The sequence below is a fragment of the Delphinapterus leucas genome, chromosome 3 (assembly GCF_059928025.1).
Source record: "Delphinapterus leucas isolate spDelLeu-1000000601 "Yukka" chromosome 3, BTC_Dleu_Yukka2, whole genome shotgun sequence".
Classification (NCBI taxonomy): domain Eukaryota; kingdom Metazoa; phylum Chordata; class Mammalia; order Artiodactyla; family Monodontidae; genus Delphinapterus; species Delphinapterus leucas.
In genome coordinates this window covers 64,549,874-64,572,508 of record NC_143131.1, presented here as the reverse complement: position 1 = coordinate 64,572,508, position 22,635 = coordinate 64,549,874, and the positions used below count along the sequence as shown (strand labels likewise).

The 22,635-nt window shown below is 36.6% G+C and overlaps 1 protein-coding gene and 1 non-coding gene across 2 annotated transcripts in view; one reads left to right on the top strand and one right to left on the bottom strand.

Annotated features, from left to right (window-relative positions):
- The window catches only part of CMYA5 (cardiomyopathy associated 5), a 114,375-nt gene that overhangs the window by 66,251 nt on the left and 25,489 nt on the right, over window positions 1–22,635 (bottom strand). The window lies entirely within an intron of this gene.
- On the top strand, window positions 3,637–3,765 carry LOC115801684 (small nucleolar RNA SNORA72). Its single transcript, XR_004021995.1, has one exon. It is a non-coding gene; the product is annotated as a small nucleolar RNA SNORA72 (small nucleolar RNA).

Here is a 22,635-nt window from a genome sequence, read left to right as displayed (position 1 = left end):
ACATATTCTAATAATAAGGTCAATGTCCTATTCTTACTAGGTAAAGGATTGATGTAAAATTAAAACATACAGATAAGTAGTGCCATCCATATCAAAAATAAGGATGTACACAAAATAAAGTTTAAAAATTGAAGTCAGGATACCAAATACAATAACACATCCCAGGCTGGAATAAATCAATATCCTGCCAAGTCAAAAAAAAAGCTAAAGTGAAATTCCCTACCTTCCCCTATCAGGATTGCCCCCAGACCTCCTGTGGCTCACCCAGTCCCTCAGGCTCACTATCTAGTCACCAGTACCTTCATAATGGTCCTTGCATCTGTGCCTTCCCTGTTACTGCTATCACTACCTTGACCTAGCTTTTTATCACATCACCCCTTGATTATTTCACTAGCTTCCTAACTGGTCAGCTAGTATCACGTTTACCTCCTGCCCTCCCCCCACCCTCAATCCATCCTGCCTATCTTTCCAGACCAAGTTTACTAAAAATTTTCATCATGCCACTTCCTGCTCAAAAACGTCAGTAAATTCCTTATATCTATAGGAAAATAAATTCAAAATACTTAACTCTCTGATCCCTACCTGACCTTCTTTCCAAGTACCCACTTCCACCCTATCCCTACATGGTACATTTCTGTTTTAACTAGATAATTCTGTGTTCAGTAAATATATCACGGACACTCTGAGTCAGGGCCATGAAGGGAAAGTAGTGAATATAGAGAGATCACAAAAAAAACAGCAGCCTACTGTGCTGTATTTAACTCATCTGTAAACAAGGGATCATAATAGAACCTACTTCACGGGATTGCTGTGAGGTTTAAATTAGCTAATACACATGAAATGCTTAGAAAATGTGCCTGGCATGTAATTAACACTCAAAAAACATGTTCTGTAATCAGGTCTTCCGTATAATCCTTGAACTAGAGATCAAAGGAGCCTGGGCATGTACATTTTCAATGGCTAAAGAGGTTTGGAAAGATGGTCACCTTGGACTGCTCTCATATGCCCTCAAGAGATGGCTGGCTTTGGCTGTCCCTTTCAATTGCCATTGGGCCTTTGTCTCAGACTCTGCAGCACTCTTCCCTGGAATTTTCTTACACTTTCTCCTCCCCTGTGCTCATGCCATTCTTCCACTTACAATTCTTATCCCCCACCTTAATCTACCTTTCCTGCATATTTAAATTCTATCTACTCTTCAAGGCTTAGTTTTAAAACCTCCAGTGTTACCATCCCTGACCAATTCAGCGGGCATATTTGCCTTTAAGTTCAAGACTGAGATAAATACAGAACTATTGACTGACTTATACACTTTTCTACAACAATAAAAACAAAACCGAAAAAAAAATCTATGCTAAAAAACCACTAAGCATAAGTATTCAATTAAGGCACTTTTAAAAAACATACAGAGTTAAAATTTAGGTCCCTAACCAATCATTTTTTTTATCATCAGTCACTGCTTATATTAGCAGTCCTTAATTCTGGATACATTTTAGAGTCATCTGTAGAGAGATTTTAAAAAATACTGATGCCACACTATACCCCTTCCCACAGAGATGCTAATTTAATCGTACTAGGGTAGGGAGTTTTAAAAGCTTCCAGGTGACTCCATTATGCATCCAGAGTTGCAAATCACTGGGCTAAACAATCCTAGCTATGAAACTTAACTAGTACATGCCTTTCTAGCTTACCCTGAACACTTTTTAGTTTGTTAGATTAGGCTGAAAGCCAAGACCATAAATCTTTGCAGGTACATTCAACTCCCCTTTCTGAAACTTCAGAGTTTCCCCAGTAGTCAGGCGCAAAGGGCTGCTGAGATCCTGATCTCCTTAGATCTCACCCATGACCAAGTCGAGCCTGGGGCAGCCAGAACCCCTGGACCACTGGTCTTCAGTAGCAAGCATCCTCATCCATTTACCCCAGGGTGCTGAAAACAATTTCATTTTCTACACATGCAGTGAGTGAAAATGGCTGGAAAGTGGTGAGAAGAACTGGTTTCTCCATTTCCCTGGTAACTCTGATCTCACTTATTTGCTTTGGTATTAAACTACTGAACTTAATTAGTAATTGATACCTTATCTTGGTTCTGAACTGAATCTTATTTTTAATGTTTTTCAGCCTCCTTTACATATCTAATTAAACTTATTCCTTGAAATTTTCAATTCCTTCTACCCCTTCTCCCTTCTGTTTAACTTAACAAAGGCAGAATGAAATTAAAAGTTAAGGTTATAGCATGCAACTGAAAAGTCAGCATTTCGAATGCCCATCATTGTAGTAGTATTACAAAAGCAATTATAATTCAGTTTAAAGTTAATTATTGATTGTAAATTCAATGTACTCAACCAGAGAAGTTTTCATTACTCATTAGAATGAGTTCATGAGTGCTTAGCAGAATACCCAAATGTTGATCATAAAAAGATAGAGGCCTACTGAGGTGGGTTCACTCAATCATTTACTTATTCATTCACTCATTTATTTCTTCATTTAATAAAATTTTATTGAGTTTAAATACTAGGAATACAAATATAAAGACACAGAATCTTCTCTCAAGAAATTCAAAATCTAACAGGGAGACAGAACTAAACATTTTAGCACTGTGGTAAGTTCATTTACAGAAGATAGGCAAGATACAGTGAGAACATAAAGAAGGGAAGACCTCAAGAGGAAAGATACTTGCACTGGATTCTGAAGAGGAAATAGGAGTTTGCCAAATGGATAAAGAGTGGTGGTGGTGTAAGGATGGGAAGCTCATTCCAGGAAAATGTCACAGGATATGAAAAAAACGTACACATGAATAAATCAGTCTGGCTCACTGAGAAACCCAAAGTATTTGGGGATGTCTTGATTATCGGACAGGAGCAAAGGAATAGAAGAATAACACAGCCAACAGGAATCAGAGAATAACTATATTAGCATGTGTAAAGTCATAGCCCAAGTATTCAAATTACACTCAGTGTAAAGAAACCATTTTCCTTAATAGAAGACCAATGATCTCCCTAGAATTCAGAAGTATTTCTTACTCAGGAACACAAATGTTCTCATCTATGCAAAGATGTATACATCAACTTTCCATAATTAATGGATATTGTCTATGAACATGATCTTATTCATTCTCCTCTGATTCTCACAAAGCAACCTTCTGATTATTACTTGGCTTCCCAAGCAGATTTATCTGAGAGTGAGAAGAAACACTTCTTGATGACCTGGGGAGCTCACTTCCTTCCTCCTTTCAGAATTGGTCAAGGAGAAGGTTCAGTAGATTTGAGTTAGATCCAGGAAAGAACAGACTGATACCAAGTTGAGTGCCAAAGACTTCTTCCTTTTCAGGATAAACTTTATCTGATTTCCTCCTATTCCTATTTATTAAGAGAGATTTTTAATAATGAATGAATGCTAAATTTTATTATACAATTTTTATGCAAAAATGAAGATGACCATATTCTTTATTCTGTTAACGTGGTGAATTACGATTGATTTCCAGATGTCAAACCAACCCTGAACTCCTGAAATGACTTCAACATGGTTGTGATGTATTATACTTTTTATATTAAAAAGCTGGATTTTGTTTAGGAATTTTGCTCCTGTGTTCATGAATAATTGGCCTATAATATCCTTTCTTACAACGTGCTTGTCAGGTTTTTGTATCAAGATTGTGCTGCCTCTTGTAATAATCAGGGCAGGGTAAACATTTGCTATATTAAGACCATGCATGTGCCCCCAGACCTAGTTCTTTCCCAAGGTCTGGTTTTGTAAATGCTGAGGATAAACCAAAAAAGAAAAACAAAACAAAATAAAACATTGTGCTGCCTCAAAGAACAAATTGGGAAGTGTTCTCTCCTTCACTATTCTCTGGAAGAGTTTGTAGAAGATTGTATTATTTCTCCCTTGAGTGCTTGGTAGACGTTACTGGTAAAGTCATCTGAACCTGTAGTCTTCTCTATGGTAAGGTTTTAATTAGCAGTTTAATTTATTTAATAGTTATGTGACTACCTGAAATTTCTTTTTGTGTCACTTTCGATATGTTGTATTTTTCTAAGAATTGACATATTTAACCTAAATTTTAAAAAAATCATTGGATTAAGTTTGTTCATGGTATTCTTTCAGGATCTTTTAAGTTTTTGTAAGATCTAAAATTGTATCCATTTTTTCAATTCTGATATTGGTCATTTGTGTCTCCTTTTTATGTTCTTCATCTATATAAAAATTGGCAGACATTATCATTTGGTAATCTTTTCAATAAAGTTTGGCTTTATTGATGTTTCCTTTTTCATAAATGTCTGCTTTCTATTATTTCCTTTTTCAACTTTGAGTTTAATTAGCAAGTATTTTTCTACCTTCTTGAGATAGATTCTTATATCATTAATTTCTATCTTTCTCCCTTTCTAATGTTTCTAATATTTCTCCTTTACTATAACTTAAGACTAGGCATTTCTCTTTAACCAAAGATTTTGATGCATCACATAAAAGTTGGTATATAGTATTTTCATCATTATTATTATTAATCTCAAAATATTTTTGAATTTCCATTGTGATATCTTATCTGACCCAGAAATTATTTACTTCTTTACTTCTTTCTCTTCCAAGTTTACTCAGATATAATTGACATAGAACACTGTATAAGTTTAAGGTGTACAGCTTAACAATTTGACTTATATACATCATGAAATGATTACAATAAATTTAATTAACATCCATCATCTCATATAGATATGAAATAAAAGGAAAAGAAAACATTTTTCCTTGTGATGAGAATGCTTAGGATTTACTCACCTAAGAACTTTCATAAAGCTAATTATATTTATCATGTTGTATATTACATCCCTAGTACTTGTTTATTTTATAACTGCGAGTTTGTACCTTTTGACCACCTCCATCCAATTCCCTCGCTCCTTGCCTCTGGTAACAACAAATCTGATCTCTTTTTCTAAAAGTCTGTTTGTTTGTTTGTTTTTTAAGTATAACTGACCTATAACACTATGTTAGTTCCTGGTGCATAACGTGGTGATTCAATATTTCTATACATTTCAAAATGATCACTATAGTAACTCTGGTTACCATCTGTCACCATACAAAGATATTATATCATCACTGACTATATTCTCCACACTGAACATTTCATACCTCTGAGTCATTTATTATGCAACTAGAAGCTTGTGCCTCTTAATCTCCCTCACTTATTTCTCTCCTCTCTCCATTCCCCTTCTTCTGGCAATGACCTCTTTGTTCTCTGTGTCTATAACTCTGTTTTTGTCTTGTTTGTTCATGTGTTTTGTTTTTTAGATTCCACATATAAGTGAAATTATACAGTATTTTTCTTTCTCTGACTTATTTCACTTTAGCATAATAACCTCTGGTCTACGCATGTTGTCACAAATGGCAAGATTTCATTCTTTTTTATGGCTGAGTAAAATTCCATTGTGTATATGTGTGTGTGTGTAGGCTGCTTCCATATCTTGGCTATTGTAAATAATGCTGTAATGAACATAGGGGTGCAGATATCTTTTTGTATTCGTGTTTCATTTTCTTCAGATAAATATTGCTGGATTTATGGAGTGGAATTGCTGGATCATATGATAATTCTATTTTTAATTTTTTGAGGAACCTCCATAATGTTTTCCATAGTGGTGGCACCAATTTACATTCCCACCAACAGTACACAAGGGTTCCCTTTCCTCCACATCCTCACCAACACTTATTATTGTTGTCTTTTGGATACTAGCCATTCTGACAGGTGTGAGGTGATACCTCATTGTGGTTTTGATTTGCATTTTCCTGATGATGAGTGATGTTGAGCATTTTTCATGAGCCCGTTGGCTACTTGAATGTCTTCTTTGGAAAAAGTGCCTATTCAGATCCTCTGCCCATTTTTTAAGTAAGTTGTATGGTTTTTTTTTTTTGTTGTTGTTGTTTTTGATGTTCAGTTGTGTGATTTCTTTATATATTTTGGATATTAACCTCTTATCAGGTATTTCATTAGCAAATATCTTGTCCCATTCAGTAGGCAGTCTTTTCATTTTGTTGATAGTTCTCTTGCTGAGCTTTTTAGTTTGATGTAGTCCCATTTGTTTATTTTTGCTTTTGCTTCCTCTGCCTGAGGAGACATATCAAAAAATATTGCTAAGATCAATGTCAAAGACCATACTGCCTATGTTTTCTTTTAGAAGATTTATGGTTTCAGGTCTTATATCTAATCCTTTAATCCATTTTGAGTTTATTTTTGTATATGGTGTAAGAAAGTGGTCCAATAAGATTTTTTTGCATGTAGCTGTCATTTTCCCAACACCATTTATTGAAGAGGCTGTCTTTTCCTCACTGTATATTCTTGTCTCTTGCATCATAGATTAATTGACCATATAAGTGTGGGTTTATTTCTGGGCTCTCTATTTTGTTTCATTGATCTGTGTGTCTGTTTTTGTGCCAGTACCATACTGTTTTGATTACTGTAGCTTTGCCGTATAGTTTGAAATCAGGGCACGTGATACCTCCAGCTTTGTTCTTCTTTCTCAAGATTGCTTTGGCTATTCAGGGTCTTTCATGGTTCCACACAAATTTTAGAAATATTTTTTCTAGTTCTGTGAAATATGCCATTGGTATTTTGATAGGGATTACATTGAATCTGTAGGTTGTCTTGAGTAGTATGGTCATTTTAACAACATTAATTCTTCCAATTCATAGGCACGGTGTGTCTTTCCATCTGTTTATGTTGTCCTCAATTTCTTTCATCAGCATATTATAGTTTTCTGAGTACAGGTCTTTCATCTCCTTAGTTAGATTTATTCCTGGGTATTTTATTCTTTTTGATGAAGTTGTAAATGGGATTGTTTTCTCAATTTCTCTTTCTGATAGTTCATTGTTCATGTATAGAAAAGCAATAGATTTCTGTATATTAATTTTGTGTCCTGCACTTTTACTGTATTCACTGATGAGTTCTACTAGTTTTTGGTGGCATCTTGAGGATATTCTGTGTATAATATCACATCACCTGCAAACAGTGACAGTTTTACTTCTTTCTTTCCAGTTTGAATTCCTTTTATTTCTTTTTCTAATCTGATTGCTGTGGTTAGGACTTCCAATACTATGTTGAATAAAAGTGGTGAGAGTGGGCATCCTTGTCTTCTTCCTGACCTTAGAGGAAATGCTTTCAGCTTTTCACTGTTGAGTATGATGTTAGCTGAGGGCTTGTCATATGTAGCCTTTATTATGTTGAGATATGTTCTTTCTATACCCACTTTACTGGGAGTTTTTTTTTAATCATAAATATATGTTGAATTTTGTAAAAAGCTTTTTTTGCACCTATTGATATGATCATGTGATTTTTATTCTTCAATTTTTTAATGTGGTGTATCATACTGATTGATTTGTGGATACTGAACCATCCTTGCACCCCTGGGATAAATCCCACTTGATCATGGTGTATGATCCTTTTAAAGTATGGTTGAATTTGTTTGCTAGTATTTTGTTGAGGATATATGATTATTTTAAGATGCTGATCTCTTAAGGTCAATCACATTTTAACAATCTTGCATTTTTACTCCCCTCCCCCCCCACACACATTTAATGCATTTTACATCATATTTTATATCTTTTTTTGCATCTTTTGTATCCCTTAACTACATATTGTGAATATTGATGATTTTACTACTTTTGTCTTATAACCTTCCTACTAGGTTTATAAGTGGTTGATCTACTACCTTTCCTGTATATATGCCTTTACCAATGAAATTTTTCCTTTTGTAATTTTCACATTTCTAGTTATAGCCTGTTTTGTACACTCAGAAAATTCACTTTAATGTTTCTTGCAAAGCTGGGTTTTTTTGTTGCTGAACTCTTTTAGCTTTTGCTAGACTGTAAATCTCTTGATCTCTCCTTAAAATCTGAATGATAGTTTGCCACGTGGAGTATTCTTAGTTGTACATCTTTTCCTTTTATCACTTTAAACATATCATGCTACTCCTTCTGGTCTGAAGAGTTTCTGCTGAAAAGTCATCTGATAGCTTTATGAAAGTTCCCTTGTACATAACATGTTCATTTTCCCTTGCTGCTTTTAGTATTCTTTTTCTTTAATTTTTGCCATTTTAATTGTAACATGTCTTGGTGTGGTCCTCTTTAGGTTGATTTTGTTTGGCACTCCCTGCTTCTTGGACCTCTTTCCTTCTGTTTCCCTTCCTTGGTTAGGGAAGCTTTCAGCTATTATGTTCTCTGCTCCTTTCTCTCTCTCTCTCCTCTCCTTCTGGGGCCCCTAAAATATTAATGTTAGTATGTTTGATATTGCCCTAGAAGTCTCTTAAACTGTCCGCATTTTTTAAAATTCTTTTCTCCTGTTTAGCTTGACTGATTTCCACTACTCTGTCTTCCAGTTTGCTGATCTGCCTCTCTGTATCATCTAATCTATTGTTGATTCCTTCTAGTGTATTTTTTATTTCAATTATTACATTCTTCAGCTGTGTTTCGTTTTTCTTTACATTTTCTAACTCTTTGTTAGAAACTACTGACAGCTCACTGTGTTCATACATTCTTCTCCCAAGTTCTTTCAACATCATTACGATCATTACCTTGAACTCTTTGTCAGACAGACTGCTTATCTCCACTTCACTTAGTTCTTCTTCTGGGGTTTTATCTTGTTCCTTCATTCAGAACATATTCTCTGTCACTTCATTTTGCCTAACTCTCTGTTTTTATTTCTATGTATATGGCATGTTGATTTCATTTTCCAATCTTAGAGAAGTAGCCTTAAGTAGGAAACATACTATATGCCCCAGCAGCACACTCCCCCTCCTTTGGTCACCAGAGCTATAAGCTGCAGGGGTGCCCTCTATATGGGCTGAATTGGTCTTTCTGCTGTGGCAGGCTGACTACTGTGGGTGCACTGCTAGGTAGATGTGGCTAGCCCTCAGCTCAATTGGTTGCCAAGCCCTGCCTAGTCAGAGATTATCTTAAAACATATTCCTTAATTTCAAAATACATGGGGATTTCCTAGTTATCTTTTTTGTTAATGCTTTCTAGTTTAACTGCATTGTCACCAAAGAATTTATTTTATAGAAGTTATACTTTGAAATTTATTGAGATTTGCTTTATGGCTATATGGCCAAATTTTGTTTGTTTGTTTGTTTAAATATTTATGTGTTCTGGAAAAGAATATGTGTCTTGCGGTTTTTCAGTATTGTTCTATGTATGTCAGGTAGGTCAGACTTATTAGTTGTGTTATTCAAATATTTTTATTATTATTTTTTTAATATTACTATGTGCTTTACTATGTGTTGTATAATTCTCATACAACAATTCCATAAGTAGATATATTAATTTACCAGATGAGGAAACAGGCCTGGGGGATTAAGTATTTTTTGCAAATCAAGTCTTTTTATCTTTAATGATATTATGGGATCTTAGTTCCCTTGGTCCAGAGCAGTGAAAGTACTGAGACCTAACCACTGGACCCCCAGGGAACTCCCACAAAGATTTTTTTAAAACTCTGCCAATTTAAATGGAGCACTTAGTCCATTTAAGCTTAATATAATTACCAATACAATTACCATATATTTGGGGTTAAATCTTCCATCCTATTATGTGCTTTCTATTTATACTACCTAGTCTATGTTCCTTTTTCTCTCCTTTCTTGCCTTGTTTTAAATTGAACATTTATTATTATTCTATTTACCCACTTTATTAGCTTGGCAGTTATATTTTACTATTCTTTTAGTGATTATCCTAGAGATTTCAACATGCATCCTTGAATCTTTAATGTCTAACATAAATTGGTATTTTTATCTCTTCTAAGACAACACAAGGACCATAAATTATAATTTCAACTTACATGCTGTTATAATTGTACATTTAAATTCTGTAAATATTTTTAAATCTCATAGCCATAATTTTATTATTGTTTTAAACTGCCAATATTCATTTAGATTGCCCTATATATTGAATTTTTTTTAATTGTGTTCCATTCCTTCCTCCACCTCCAATAATCCATCTGGAATCATTTTCCTCCTCCCTAAAAAATTCGCTTTAGTACTTCATTTACTGTGAATTTTCTGCTGGTAAATTCACCCTACGTATTCCTTAAAAAGTGTTTTTACACATCCATTCTAAGAGTCTCTTTTCAGGGTATAAAATTCTATATTGGCAGGCATTTTTCTCTGAAGACTTGATTCCACCATGTTTAACCAGTATTTTCTCTCAATACCTTATTTTTTAAATTTTTATTCAAGTAGAGTTGCTTTACAATACTGTGTTAGTTGCTACTGTACAGCAAAGTGAATCAGCTGTATGTATACATATATCTCCTTTCTTTTGGATTTCCTTCCTATTTAGATAATCACAGGGCACTGAGTAGAGTTCTCTGAGCTATACACTAGGTTCTCATTAGTTATTTATTTTATACATAGAATTAAGTGTCAATACTGTATATATGTCAATGCCAGTCTCCCAATTCATCCCATCACCCCTTTCCCCCTAGGTATCCATATGCCTGTTCTCTCTGTCTGTGTCTCTGTTTCTGCTTTGTAAATAAGATCATCTATACAAATTTTTTCAAATTCCATATATATGCATTAATATACAATATTTGTTTTTCTCTTTATGACTTACTTCACTCTTTATGACAGTCTCTAGGTCCATCAACGACTCTACAAATGACCCAATTTTGTTCCTTTTTATGGCCGAGTAATGTTCCATTAAAAATGAATGTCATTCTGGGCTTCCCTGGTGGCGCAGTGGTTGAGAGTCCGCCTACCAATGCAGGGGACACAGGTTCATGTCCCGGTCCGGGAAGATCCCACATGCCACGGAGCAGCTGGGCCCATGAGCCGTGGCCACTGAGCCTGCGTGTCCGGAGCCTGTGCTCCACAATGGGAGAGGCCACAGTGAGAGGCCTGCATACCACACACACACAAAAAATGTCATTCCAAGAGGGAAGACAGCAGAAGCAAGAAGAACTACAATCCTGCAGCCATGGAACAAAAACCACATTCACAGAGAGAGAGAGACAAGAAGAAAAGGCAGAGGGCTATGTACCAGATGAAGGAACAAGATAAATCCCCAAAAAAACAACTAAGTGAAGTGGAGATAGGAAACCTTCCAGAAAAAGAATTCAGAATAATGACAGTGAAGATGATCCAGGACCTCGGAAAAAGAATGGAGGCAAGGTCGAGAAGATGCAACAAATCTTTAACAAAGACCTACAAGAATTAAAGAACAAACAAAAAGAGATGAACACTACAATAACTGAAATGAAAAATACACTAGAAGGAATCAATAGCAGAATAACTGAGGCAGAAGAACGGATAAGTGACCTGGAAGACAGAATGGTGGAATTCACTGCTGCGGAACAGAATAAAGAAAAAAGAATGAAAAGAAATGAAGACAGCCTAAGAGACCTCTGGGACAACATTAAATGCAACAACATTCACATTATAGGGGTCGCAGAAGGAGAAGAGAGAGAAAAAGGACCAGAGAAAATATTTGAAGAGATTATAGTCAAACACTTCCCTAACATGGGAAAGGAAATAGCCACCCAAGTCCGGGAAGTGCAGTGAGTCCCATACAGGATAAACCCAAGAAGAAACACGCCGAGACACAGAGTAATCAAATTGGCAAAAATTAAAGACAAAGAAAAATTATAGAAAGCAGCAAGGGAAAAATGACAAATAACATACAAGGGAACTCCCATAAGTTTAACAGCTGATTTCTCAGCAGAAACTCGACAAGCCAGAAGGGAGTGGCATGATATACGTAAAGTGATGAAAGGGAAGAACCTACAACCAAGATTACTGTACCTGGCAAGGATCTCATTCAAATCCGATGGAGAAATCAAAAGCTTCACAGACAAGCAAAAGCTAAGAGAATTCAGCACCACCAAACCAGCTCCACAACAAATGCTAAAGAAACTTCTCTAAGTGGGAAACACAAGAGAAGAAAAGGATCTACAAAAACAAACCCAAAACAATTAAGAAAATGGTAATAGGAACATATAAATCAATAATTACCTTAAACATGAATAGATTAAATGCTCCAACCAAAAGACACAGGCTTGTTGAATGGATACAAAAAAAGACCCATCTATATGCTGTCTACAAGAGACCCACTTCAGACCTAGGGACAAATACAGACTGAAAGTGAGGGGATGGAAAATGATATTTCATTCAAATGGAAATCAAAAGAAAGCTGGAGTAGCTATACTCATATCAGATAAAATAGATTTTAAAATAAAGAATATTACAAGAGACAAGGACACTACATAATGATCAAGGGATCAATCCAAGAAAAAGATATAACAATTATAAATATATATGCATGCAACACAGGAGCACCTCAATACATAAGGCAACTGCTAACAGCTATAAAACAGGAAATCGACAGTAACACAATAATAGTGGGGGACGTTAACACCTCACTTACACCAATGGACAGATCATCCAAACAGAAAATTAATAAGGATACAGAAGCTTCAAATGACACAATAGACCAGATTGATTTAATTGATATTTATAGGACATTCCATCCAAAAGCAGCAGATTACACTTTCTTCTCAAGCGTGCACGGAACATTCTCCAGGATAGATCACATCCTGGGTCACAAATCAAGCCTCAGTAAATTTAAGAAAATTGAAATCATATCAACCATCTTTACTGACAATAACGCTATGAGACTAGAAATGAATTACAGGGAAAAAAACGTAAAAACCACAAACACATGGAGGCTAAACAATACGTTACTAAATAACCAAGAGATCACTGAAGAAATCAAAGAGGAAATCAAAAACTACCAAATGACAATGAAAACACGACGATCCAAAACCGATGGGATGCAGCAAAAGCAGTTCTAAGAGGGAAGTTTATAGCTATACAAGCCTGCCTCAAGAAACAAGAAACATCTCAAGTAAACAATCTAACCTTACACCTAAAGGAACTAGAGAAAGAAGAACAAACAAAACCCAAAGTTAGCAGAAGGAAAGATATCATAAAGATCAGAGCAGAAATAAATGATATAGAAACTAAGAAAACAATAGCAAAGATCAATAAAACTAAAAGCCGGTTCTTTGAGACGATAAATAACATTGATAAACCATTAGCCAGACTCATCAAGAGAAAGAGAGAGAGGACTCAAATCAGTAAAATTAGAAATGAAAAAGGAGAAGTTACAACAGACACCGCAGAAATACAAAGAATCCTAAGAGACTACTACAAGCAATTCTATGCCAATAAAATGGACAACCTGGAAGAAATGGACAAATTCTTAGAAAGGTATAACCTTCCAAGACTGAACCAGGAAGAAACAGAAAATATGAACAGAACAATCACAAGCACTGAAATTGAAACTGTGATTAAAAATCTTCCAACAAACAAAAGTCCAGGACCAGATGGATTCACAGGTGAATTCTATCAAACATTTAGAGAAGAGCTAACACACATCCTTCTCAGACTCTTCCAAAAAATTGCAGAGGGAGGAACACTCCCAAACTCATTCTATGAGGTCACCATCACCCTGATACCAAAACCAGACAAAGATACTACAAAAAAAGAAAATTACAGACCAATATCACTGATGAATATAGATGCAAAAATCGTCAACAAAATCCCAGCAAAGAGAATCCAACAACACATTAAAAGGATCATACACCACTATCAAGTGGGATTTATCCCAGGGGTGCAAGACTTCTTCAATATACACAAATCAATCAATGTGATACACTACATTAACAAATTGAAGAATAAAAACCATATGATCATCTTGATGCAGAAAAAACTTTTGAAAAAATTCAACACCCATTTATGATAAAAACCTTCCAGAAAGTGGGCATAGAGGGAACCTACCTCAACATAATAAAGGCCATATACGACAAACCCACAGCAAACATCATTCTCAACGGTGAAAAACTGAAAGCATTTCCTCTAAGATCAGGAACGAGACAAGGATGTCCACTCTCACCACTATTATTCAACATAGTTTTGGAACTCCTAGCCATGGCAATCAGAGAAGAAAAAGAAATAAAAGGAATATAAATTGGAAAAGAAGAAGTAAAACCGTCACTATTTGCAGATGACAAGATACTATACATAGAGAATCCTAAAGATGCCACCAGAAAACTACTAGAGCTAATCAATGAATTTGGAAAAGTTGCAGGATACAAAATTAATGCACAGAAATCTCTTGCATTCCTATACACTAGTGATGAAAAATCTGAAAGAGAAATTATGGAAACACTCCCATTTACCACTGCAACAAAAAGAATAAAATACCTAGGAATAAACCTACCTAGGGAGACAAAAGACCTGTATGCAGAAAACTATAAGATGCTGATGAAAGAACTTAAAGATGATACCAACAGATGGAGAGATATACCATGTTCTTGAATTGAAAGAATCAATATTGTGAAAATGACTATACTACCCAAAGCAATCTACAGATTCAATGCAATCCTTATCAAATTACCAGTGGCATTTTTTACAGACCTAGAACAAATCATCTTAAAATTTGTATGGAGACACAAAAGACCCTGAATAGCCAAAGCAGTCTTGAGGGAAAAAAACGGAGCTAGAGGAATCAGACTCCCTGATTTCAGACTATACTACAAAGCTACAGTAATCAAGACATTATGGTAACAGAAACATAGATCAATGGAACAAGATAGAAAGCCCAGAGATAAACCCATGCAACTATGGTCAACTAGTCTATGACAAAGGAGGCAAGGATATAAAATAGAGAAAAGACAGCCTCTTCAAATAGTGGTGCTGGGAAAACTGGACAGCTATATATAAAAGAATGAAATTAGAACACTCCCTAACACCATACACAAAAATAAACTCAAAATGGATTAGAGATCTAAATGTAAGACCGGACACTATAAAACTCTTAGAGGAAAACATAAGAAGAACACTCTTTGACATAAATCACAGCAAGGCCTTTTTTGATCCGCCTCCTAGAGTAATGGAAATAAAAACAAAAATAAATAAATGGGACCTAATGAAATTTAAAAGCTTTTGCACAGCAAAGGAAACCATAAACAAGAGAAAAAGACAACCCTCAGAATGGGAGAAAATATTTGCGAACAAATCAACGGACAAAGGATTAATCTCCAAAATATACAAACAGCTCATGCAGCTCAATATGAAAAAAACAAACAACCCAATCCAAATATGGGCAGAAGACCTAAATAGACATTTCTCCAAAGAAGGCATACAGATGGCCAAGAAGCACATGAAAAGCTGCTCAACATCACTAATTATGCAAATCAAAACTACAATGAGGTATCACCTCACACCGGTTAGAATGGGCATCATCAGAAAATCTACAAACAACAAATGCTGGAGAGGGTGTGGAGAAAAGGGAACCCTCTTGCACTGTTGGTGGGAATGAAAATGGATACAGCCACTATGGAGAACAGTATGGAGGTTCATTAATAAACTAGAAATAGAATTACCATATGACCCAGCAATTCCACTACTGGCCATATGCCCAGAGAGAACCATAATTCAAAAAGACACGTGCACCCCAATGTTCATTGCAGCACTATTTATAATAGCCAGGTCATGGAAGCAACTTCATGCCCATTGATAGACGAATGGATAAAGAAGATGTGGTACATATATACAGTGGAATATTACTCAGCCATAAAAAGGAACGAAATTGGGTCATTTGTTGAGACATGGATGGATCTAGAGACTGTCATACAGAGTGAAGTAAGTCAGAAAGAGAAAAACAAGTATCGCATATTAACACATATATATGTGGAACCTAGAAAAATGGTACAGATGAACCAGTTTGCAGGGTAGAAATTGAGACACAGATGTAGAGAACAAACATATGGACACCAAGCAGGGAAAGTGGCAGGGTGGTTGGGGTGGTGGTGTGATGAATTGGGCAATTGGGATTGAAATGTGTACAATGATGTGTATAAAACTGATGACTGATAAGAATCTGCTGTATAAAAAAATAAAATAAAATTCAAAAAAAAATGTCATTCCACTGTTTTCTACTTCCATTGTTTCACCTAGATCAGCTGTTAGTGTGTTGTTGCTTTCCTGAAGGTAATCTGGGTTGTTTCCCCATCACCACACACAAGCTGTTTTTAGGATCTTGTTGTTGTCTTTAGTTTTCAAAAATTTTACTAACATGTGCTTAGGAATCTTATCCTGCTTGGAGTTTGTATGGCTTCTTCAATCTACACATTGATGTCTTTCATCATTTTTGAGAAATTCTCAGTCATACTCTGTTCAAATATTACTTCTGTCCCATTTTTCTCTTCTTTTGTTCTGAGATTCTAATATTTCATAAATTAGAACTTCTCACAGTGTCTTATCCGTGCTTCATTTGGATGTTTCTTCCAATCTATTATCCGATACACTAATTCTCTTTTCAACTGTGTCTAAACTGCTACTAAAATCATCAAATATGTTACTTTTTGTTATTGTATTTTTCAGTTCTAGGATTTCTATTCTACTAATTGTTTCCAGTTCTCTGACAGTTCTCAATCTTGCCTTTTATATCCATGTCCCTACAAATAACTTAAGCGTTACATAAGCACAGTCCCCCTCCAGGAGCCCTTCCCTTTCCATAACAGTCCAGCTATGCCCTAATAAGTATGACTCTTTGTGAGATAAGAACTTGAAGGAATTGTGTGCTACGCTATTTCTTCATTTCTAAACTTCCCCTTAATAAGCCCTATATTTGCATTGTGTGACATAGTAGTGTGTATATGTCCATGCCCCTTTGTATAGTAAGGCTGAATGTGATAACTCCTTAATGGTGTTTTGGTACGCTTGCCGATAATATCCTTATATTCCACTGTTAAACTGACATTATATTTTCTAAATTTATTTTGAGTTGTACTAGTATAAATCATTTCTCAAAAGATGAATTTGGTTAAATGTGCTGGAAAAATCTAACTTCTGAAGTTCCAGAATGGAGGATAAAGTCCTGGAATATGACCATGTCAAAAAGTCCCTGTTTCCTGTTTAAGCCCTTTCACTTTAGCTGAAACTGAAACTACTAAGTTGTTGAAAATTAAGTAATTGATCATGAATGGAAAGAGCCTTGTGGTTTTATAATATTTCTTATTTTATAAGTAAGGGAACCAAAGAAAGGTAATACATATATATCCAAATTGAAATTTTTAAAGAACAAAATGGCTACCAAAGAGGAGCTACCAAAATAATAATTTCCCTTATTTTATCATATTTGTTTCGAATTGGCACTTTGATTTTTTTACTTAAAGAAAAAAAAAAAACTACACTTCTGAAGAAGTGAAACAGGTCCTCAAACTATTTTTATCTGAAAGCTAAGATTTATAACTATTAGATTTTATTTTTCTTAGGCTAAAGATTTGTATTTCAGCAACTGGTAGTCCTGTCCTCTGATTAGCAGTTAAAGTGACATTAAAGTTCCTTATAGGAATATAACTATGAACAATACCTTAGCTTTTTATGCTGTCTTATTCTACTCTCAAGCAACCACAGTGCACTAACGGGAAGTTTATCAAACAAAAGAAGGTAATGGGTAGAATTTTTTCCTACTAAATCTGCCAAAATGCGTTTAGTATCTATTATAACACAGCAATGAAGTCATATATAATCTTGCTTATGTTGCAAACTTTGAAAACATGTTTTTAAAGCATAAAATGCTAAGCAAGCTTGTGATTTTATAATATGATTTGTTAATATTTTATGTGGGCCCTAAAAAAAGAACCAGCAGGTCTTAAAAGCCTAATCACTAATTCTACAATTAATATATCACCAAGAATTAACTGAATAACCACGTCCTTCATGGAAAATTAATCATATGCATTGCTGAACAAAAGTAATATAAAATAGCTTGGGTTAAAAGGAGCTTATAAGCCATGAAAAAAACCATGAAACTATGAATGAAAAAATTATTATACGGATTATCATGCCCTAATATAAAGTACTAGTTTTGTGGGTATAATAAAGACCACCCAAGTTCATTGTGGATGAGAAGAATAAGCGTCTTATTGTCACAGTGACCAGACATTTCATAAGCCTGGAAGTTAGGGCCCCATACTATTTGAAACCCAGTTATCTTTCTAGCTTTACCTTCTGCTCTTCTCCTTCATGAATCCTGTGCTCCAGCCAAACATTGGCCTTACCCCTCATGCTTTGCTTACATACTTCTCTTCACTAGGAATGAATCATCTCTGCACATTCTAACTTTACAGCCTTCAGAGACCAGCTCATATATCAACTTCTCCATGTAGCTGTCAATGACTCTTCAAGCCAAAAGTAATTTTCTTCCTCTGAAATTCTAGAATCCTCATGTAATCTTCTCCTATGGCATTTACCACCATACATTAGAGTTATTTTGTCATATATCTTAGCTACTCTACAAGGCTATAAACTACCTGTGAGCAGGGTGCATATCTTCTAGCGCTTCTTTTAGGGGCTTTCCTCTTGCGAAGTCTTTCTAAAACATTCACCTTCATTTTCAGAGGAACGAGTATTTTACTTTTGCACTCATTCCATCAGCTTTGGTAATATTTAATTATATCATGTAATAACAAGTGCAACCAGGATAAAAAGGTTTAGAATAATCACAACTGACCCTTAGTAAAAATGCAACTCAAAATGATGGGTATTATTAGATAGGAGCCTGCTATGAGGAGTGGTTAACTTGCCTTAGGCATCAGTCTGTTTTACAGAGAAAACGGGGAGCTTTGGTTACACCAGCCAATTAGGTTTAGTGGAAAGTAATTTTAAAAAGCTTATATTCCTTTCTCTTTCATTTCTAGTTTCCATTCATTAGCATTTATACCTATAAAATTTCTGTTTCAGATAATTTCAAAACTATGAAACTTCAACCAACATTGACTTTCAACTGATTTCACATTGAAGCCCAAGGTCAAGATTCATTCATCCAACAGGTATTTATTGAGCTCCAATAATATACTAAGTACTATATTAGACATGATTTTTTACAGCAAGACAGCCATTTGCTGCAAATTTTCTAGAAGATCTTTACAGTCACTTTAGATTAACCAATTTGGTCTGAGCTATAGATTTATGGTAGAACTGTAAATTAACTTTTCCTTATTTTGTTCTTTTGAAATCTAAGGTGATTTCAATGTTGCCACTAGAGGCAGCTCAACAGTAAAGCAAAATAGGTGCTTGCCTCAGGCCTCACCCGTATAAGAGCATCACTAGATACAGTCAGCATTCTCCCAGCCTAGCTTGATAACACTCAGTGTGTGAACATTTTCCTGCTTCATCCATACAAGGGTGTATGAAGAAACTCCATTCACACCTTTTTAGTCTTTTTAAAGGACTTTTTTAATCTGTAAAATATTTTTAAATACATGATAGCAATTAACTTAAAATTATTAGCTGGGACATTAATTTCTCATTCCAGGTGCTTCTTTCCATGTGGAAGGACATCTATTAGTGTAACACTCCTTCCTGGCTAGCTTCCCTCTATCTCTTCCCCATTCTACTCTGTTCCTTTTACTGTTAAGTACACAGGTTTGTTCTCATGCGGAGAGGCCTGTAGGTCTTCAGAGATCATGACTGGGTATATAAATCCGTCTGTTTCTGAGATCTGGAGAAAGCACATTGTGGTCCTATACCTGAGCCACATTCTTTGATATGAGGTTTATCAGTAATAATTGATGTTTTGATCTCTATCTGCTATTCCTTTGATTATCTACCAATTGTTTCAGAACTTAGGCAGGGAAAAGAGGTCATTATACTTGCCAAAGCCCAATATAAATAAATGGACACATGTACAGCAGTTGGTAAAGCCCAAAGGACATCACTTGACAGCAAGAACAGATATGATAGCTAACCTACATGCTTGTGATTATCCACCATAAACTGCTATGTGGACCAATCAGACCAAGAGAAATTCGCCAGTCAGACTCAGTAATGCCCTGATGACGTAGGGGTCTCCTTCACAAACACACAGGCATGTGTCTCTTTATATGCACAAGCTTTAAGAACCCCATAACTACAATGGTTGAAACGATGCTTTATAAGCAACATAGACCAATTTTAAAAGTGTACTACCCATGGTCAGTGATAAATAATAGTATATCCATGGCAAAAATGTCCATGAGCTGTCAAGAATAAGGGTTGACAATTTGAGTCAGAATATGCAAAAAAGATAAAAGTTGGTATTCTATTTTTTTTTTTTTTTTTTTTTTTTTTGCGGTACGCGGGCCTCTCACTGCTGTGGCCTCTCCCGCTGCGGAGCACAGGATCCGGACGTGCAGGCTCAGCGGCCATGGCTCACGGGCCCAGCCGCTCTGCGGCATGTGGGATCTTCCCGGACCGGGGCACGAACCCGTGTCCCCTGCATCGGCAGGCGGACTCCCAACCACTGTGCCACCAGGGAAGCCCAAAAGTTGGTATTCTTAAATGCCTCAGGTTACTTTGGCTTAGGGCCATGCTAGCTCTAAGGCTGATTCTTCTGCCACCAGCTAACAGGAAGAAGGCAACCTGGATTTTCTCGTGCTTGCTCTGACGCTTATCCACTGTGTGGTTTTCAGCATGTAAACAAAACAAAATCTATGCTCTCATGTTGCTTAAATTTTATTAGAGGGGAAGACAGAGAATGAATAAATGTTGGGTGGTGATAAGTGCTATGAAGAAAATGAAACAGGATAAATGGGATAGAGGGCAATGGTTATGATTTGGGGTGCTATATTACATAAGGTAGTCAAGGAAGAGCTCACAATTAGAGATATTTGAGCAGAGATTTGAAGGGAATGAGCATGCAAATATTAGGAGAAAGAGCATAGCAAACAATAGTATTAAAGTTGCTGATGTGAGACTGCTTGGCAAACACAAACAGCAAAGACGGCAGTGTACTGGAGTATAATGAGAGAGAAAGGTGAGGTCAGAAAAGCAGCCAGGAGCCAGTTCACTTGGGCTTATAGGCCACAGGAAGGGTTTGGATTTCACTCCAAATGAGATGGTAAGCCACTGGACTGCAGCCCTGCCATCTTTGAGGAGCTCAGAGATTGGCAGCTACTCAGGCTAAGCTGGTTGGGGTTCATTTGCCCCCCGCCCTACCTCAATCAGGAATTTGAATCTTAAGCAGGGTGACCAGAAGGCTGAAAATCCACAGCACTCAGGCCAGATCATCAGTCCTTCTTGTTCCCTGGACCCTACCCAGCACTCCGCTGGTTCCTGCCTGGTTCTCCAGTCTACCTGTGAGCTCTTTAAAGTTCTTCTACTAGATTCCATTCTCTGTTCGGTATATAAAGAGTTGTTTCTTTGCTCGCTGTTAGAGATGGCTAACTTACCACTGCTTATTTCTCGTCTTCGGGGGTCTCCAGATACTCTCCATTTCCCAGCCTCCCTTGAGTTAGGTGTGGCCAGGTGGCACTCAAGTGATGGAGTTCCAGCCAATGGAAGGTGAGCACTAGTAATGTTTCTAGGCATTTCGTGACATGGATCGCTAAGATCTCCCAGACATGATCCTCCGTACTTTTTCCCATGCATAGCTTGAAGCATGGCAACCTTAAATGTCACATACTGAAGAGGATAGAGCCACAACAGCTAAGGTGTCTCAGTCACTACTTGGAGGAGGCCTGCCTAATGAGGAATACCTGCATAGGACTTTTAATCAAGCTCAAGAGAAACTTTTATTATACTAAGTTACTGAGATTTGGTTTGCTACAGCAGCTAGGGCTATCTTTTTTTAATAAATTTATTTATTTATTTTTGGCTGTGTTGGGTCTTCATTGCTGCACATGGGCTTTCTGTGGTTGCGGTGAGCGGGGGCTGCTCTTCATTGCGGTGGGCATGCTTCTCATTGCGGTGGCTTTTCTTGTTGCGGAGCACAGGCTCTAGGCGTGCGGGCTTCAGTAGTTGCAGCACATGGGCTCAGTAGTTGTGACTCAAGGGCTCTAGAGCGCAGGCTCAGCAGTTGTGGCACACGGGCTTAGTTGCTTCGTGGCAGGTGGGATCTTCCCGGACCAGGGCTCGAACCCACGTACCCTGCATTGGGAGGCAGATTCTTAACCACTGTGCCACCATGCAAGTCCCTAGAGCTATCTTATCTAATACCTTTCATTTAAACCCTAACTACACCTCAGTCATCATTAAACGTCTCACTCCAACATTAAACATCTGTACTCCTTGACACAGAAAACATTTTTTTGAGATATATATAAATATAATGTTAACTCTGATTACACAAGTAAATGAGAATATTCTTGCTGTAAAAAATTAATCTAGGGGCTTCCCTGGTGGCGCAGTGGTTGAGAGTCCGCCTGCCGATGCAGGGGACACGGGTTCGTGCCCTGGTCCGGGAAGATCCCACATGCCGCGGAGCGGCTGGGCCCGTAAGCCATGGCCGCTGAGCCTGCGCATCCGGAGCCTGTGCTTCGCAACGGGAGAGGCCACAACAATGACAGGCCCGCGTACCGCAAAAAAAAAAAAAAAAAAAAAAATTCATCTAACATTGATAGGCAAAATCTCCCATAACTACCACAACCCCCATTTCAGTCCCATAACCAGAGATAATGCTGTTAATCGATATTTTGCAAAGTAAAAAACAAAACAAAAACTGAGCCTCGTAAAACAAATAATGGAAATTCCACTTTTAAATTCTAACAAGTACTCACCATGTGCAAACTAACGGGAATCTAAGAAGAATAAACACAGTGCCAGCCTTCCAGGAGCTTAG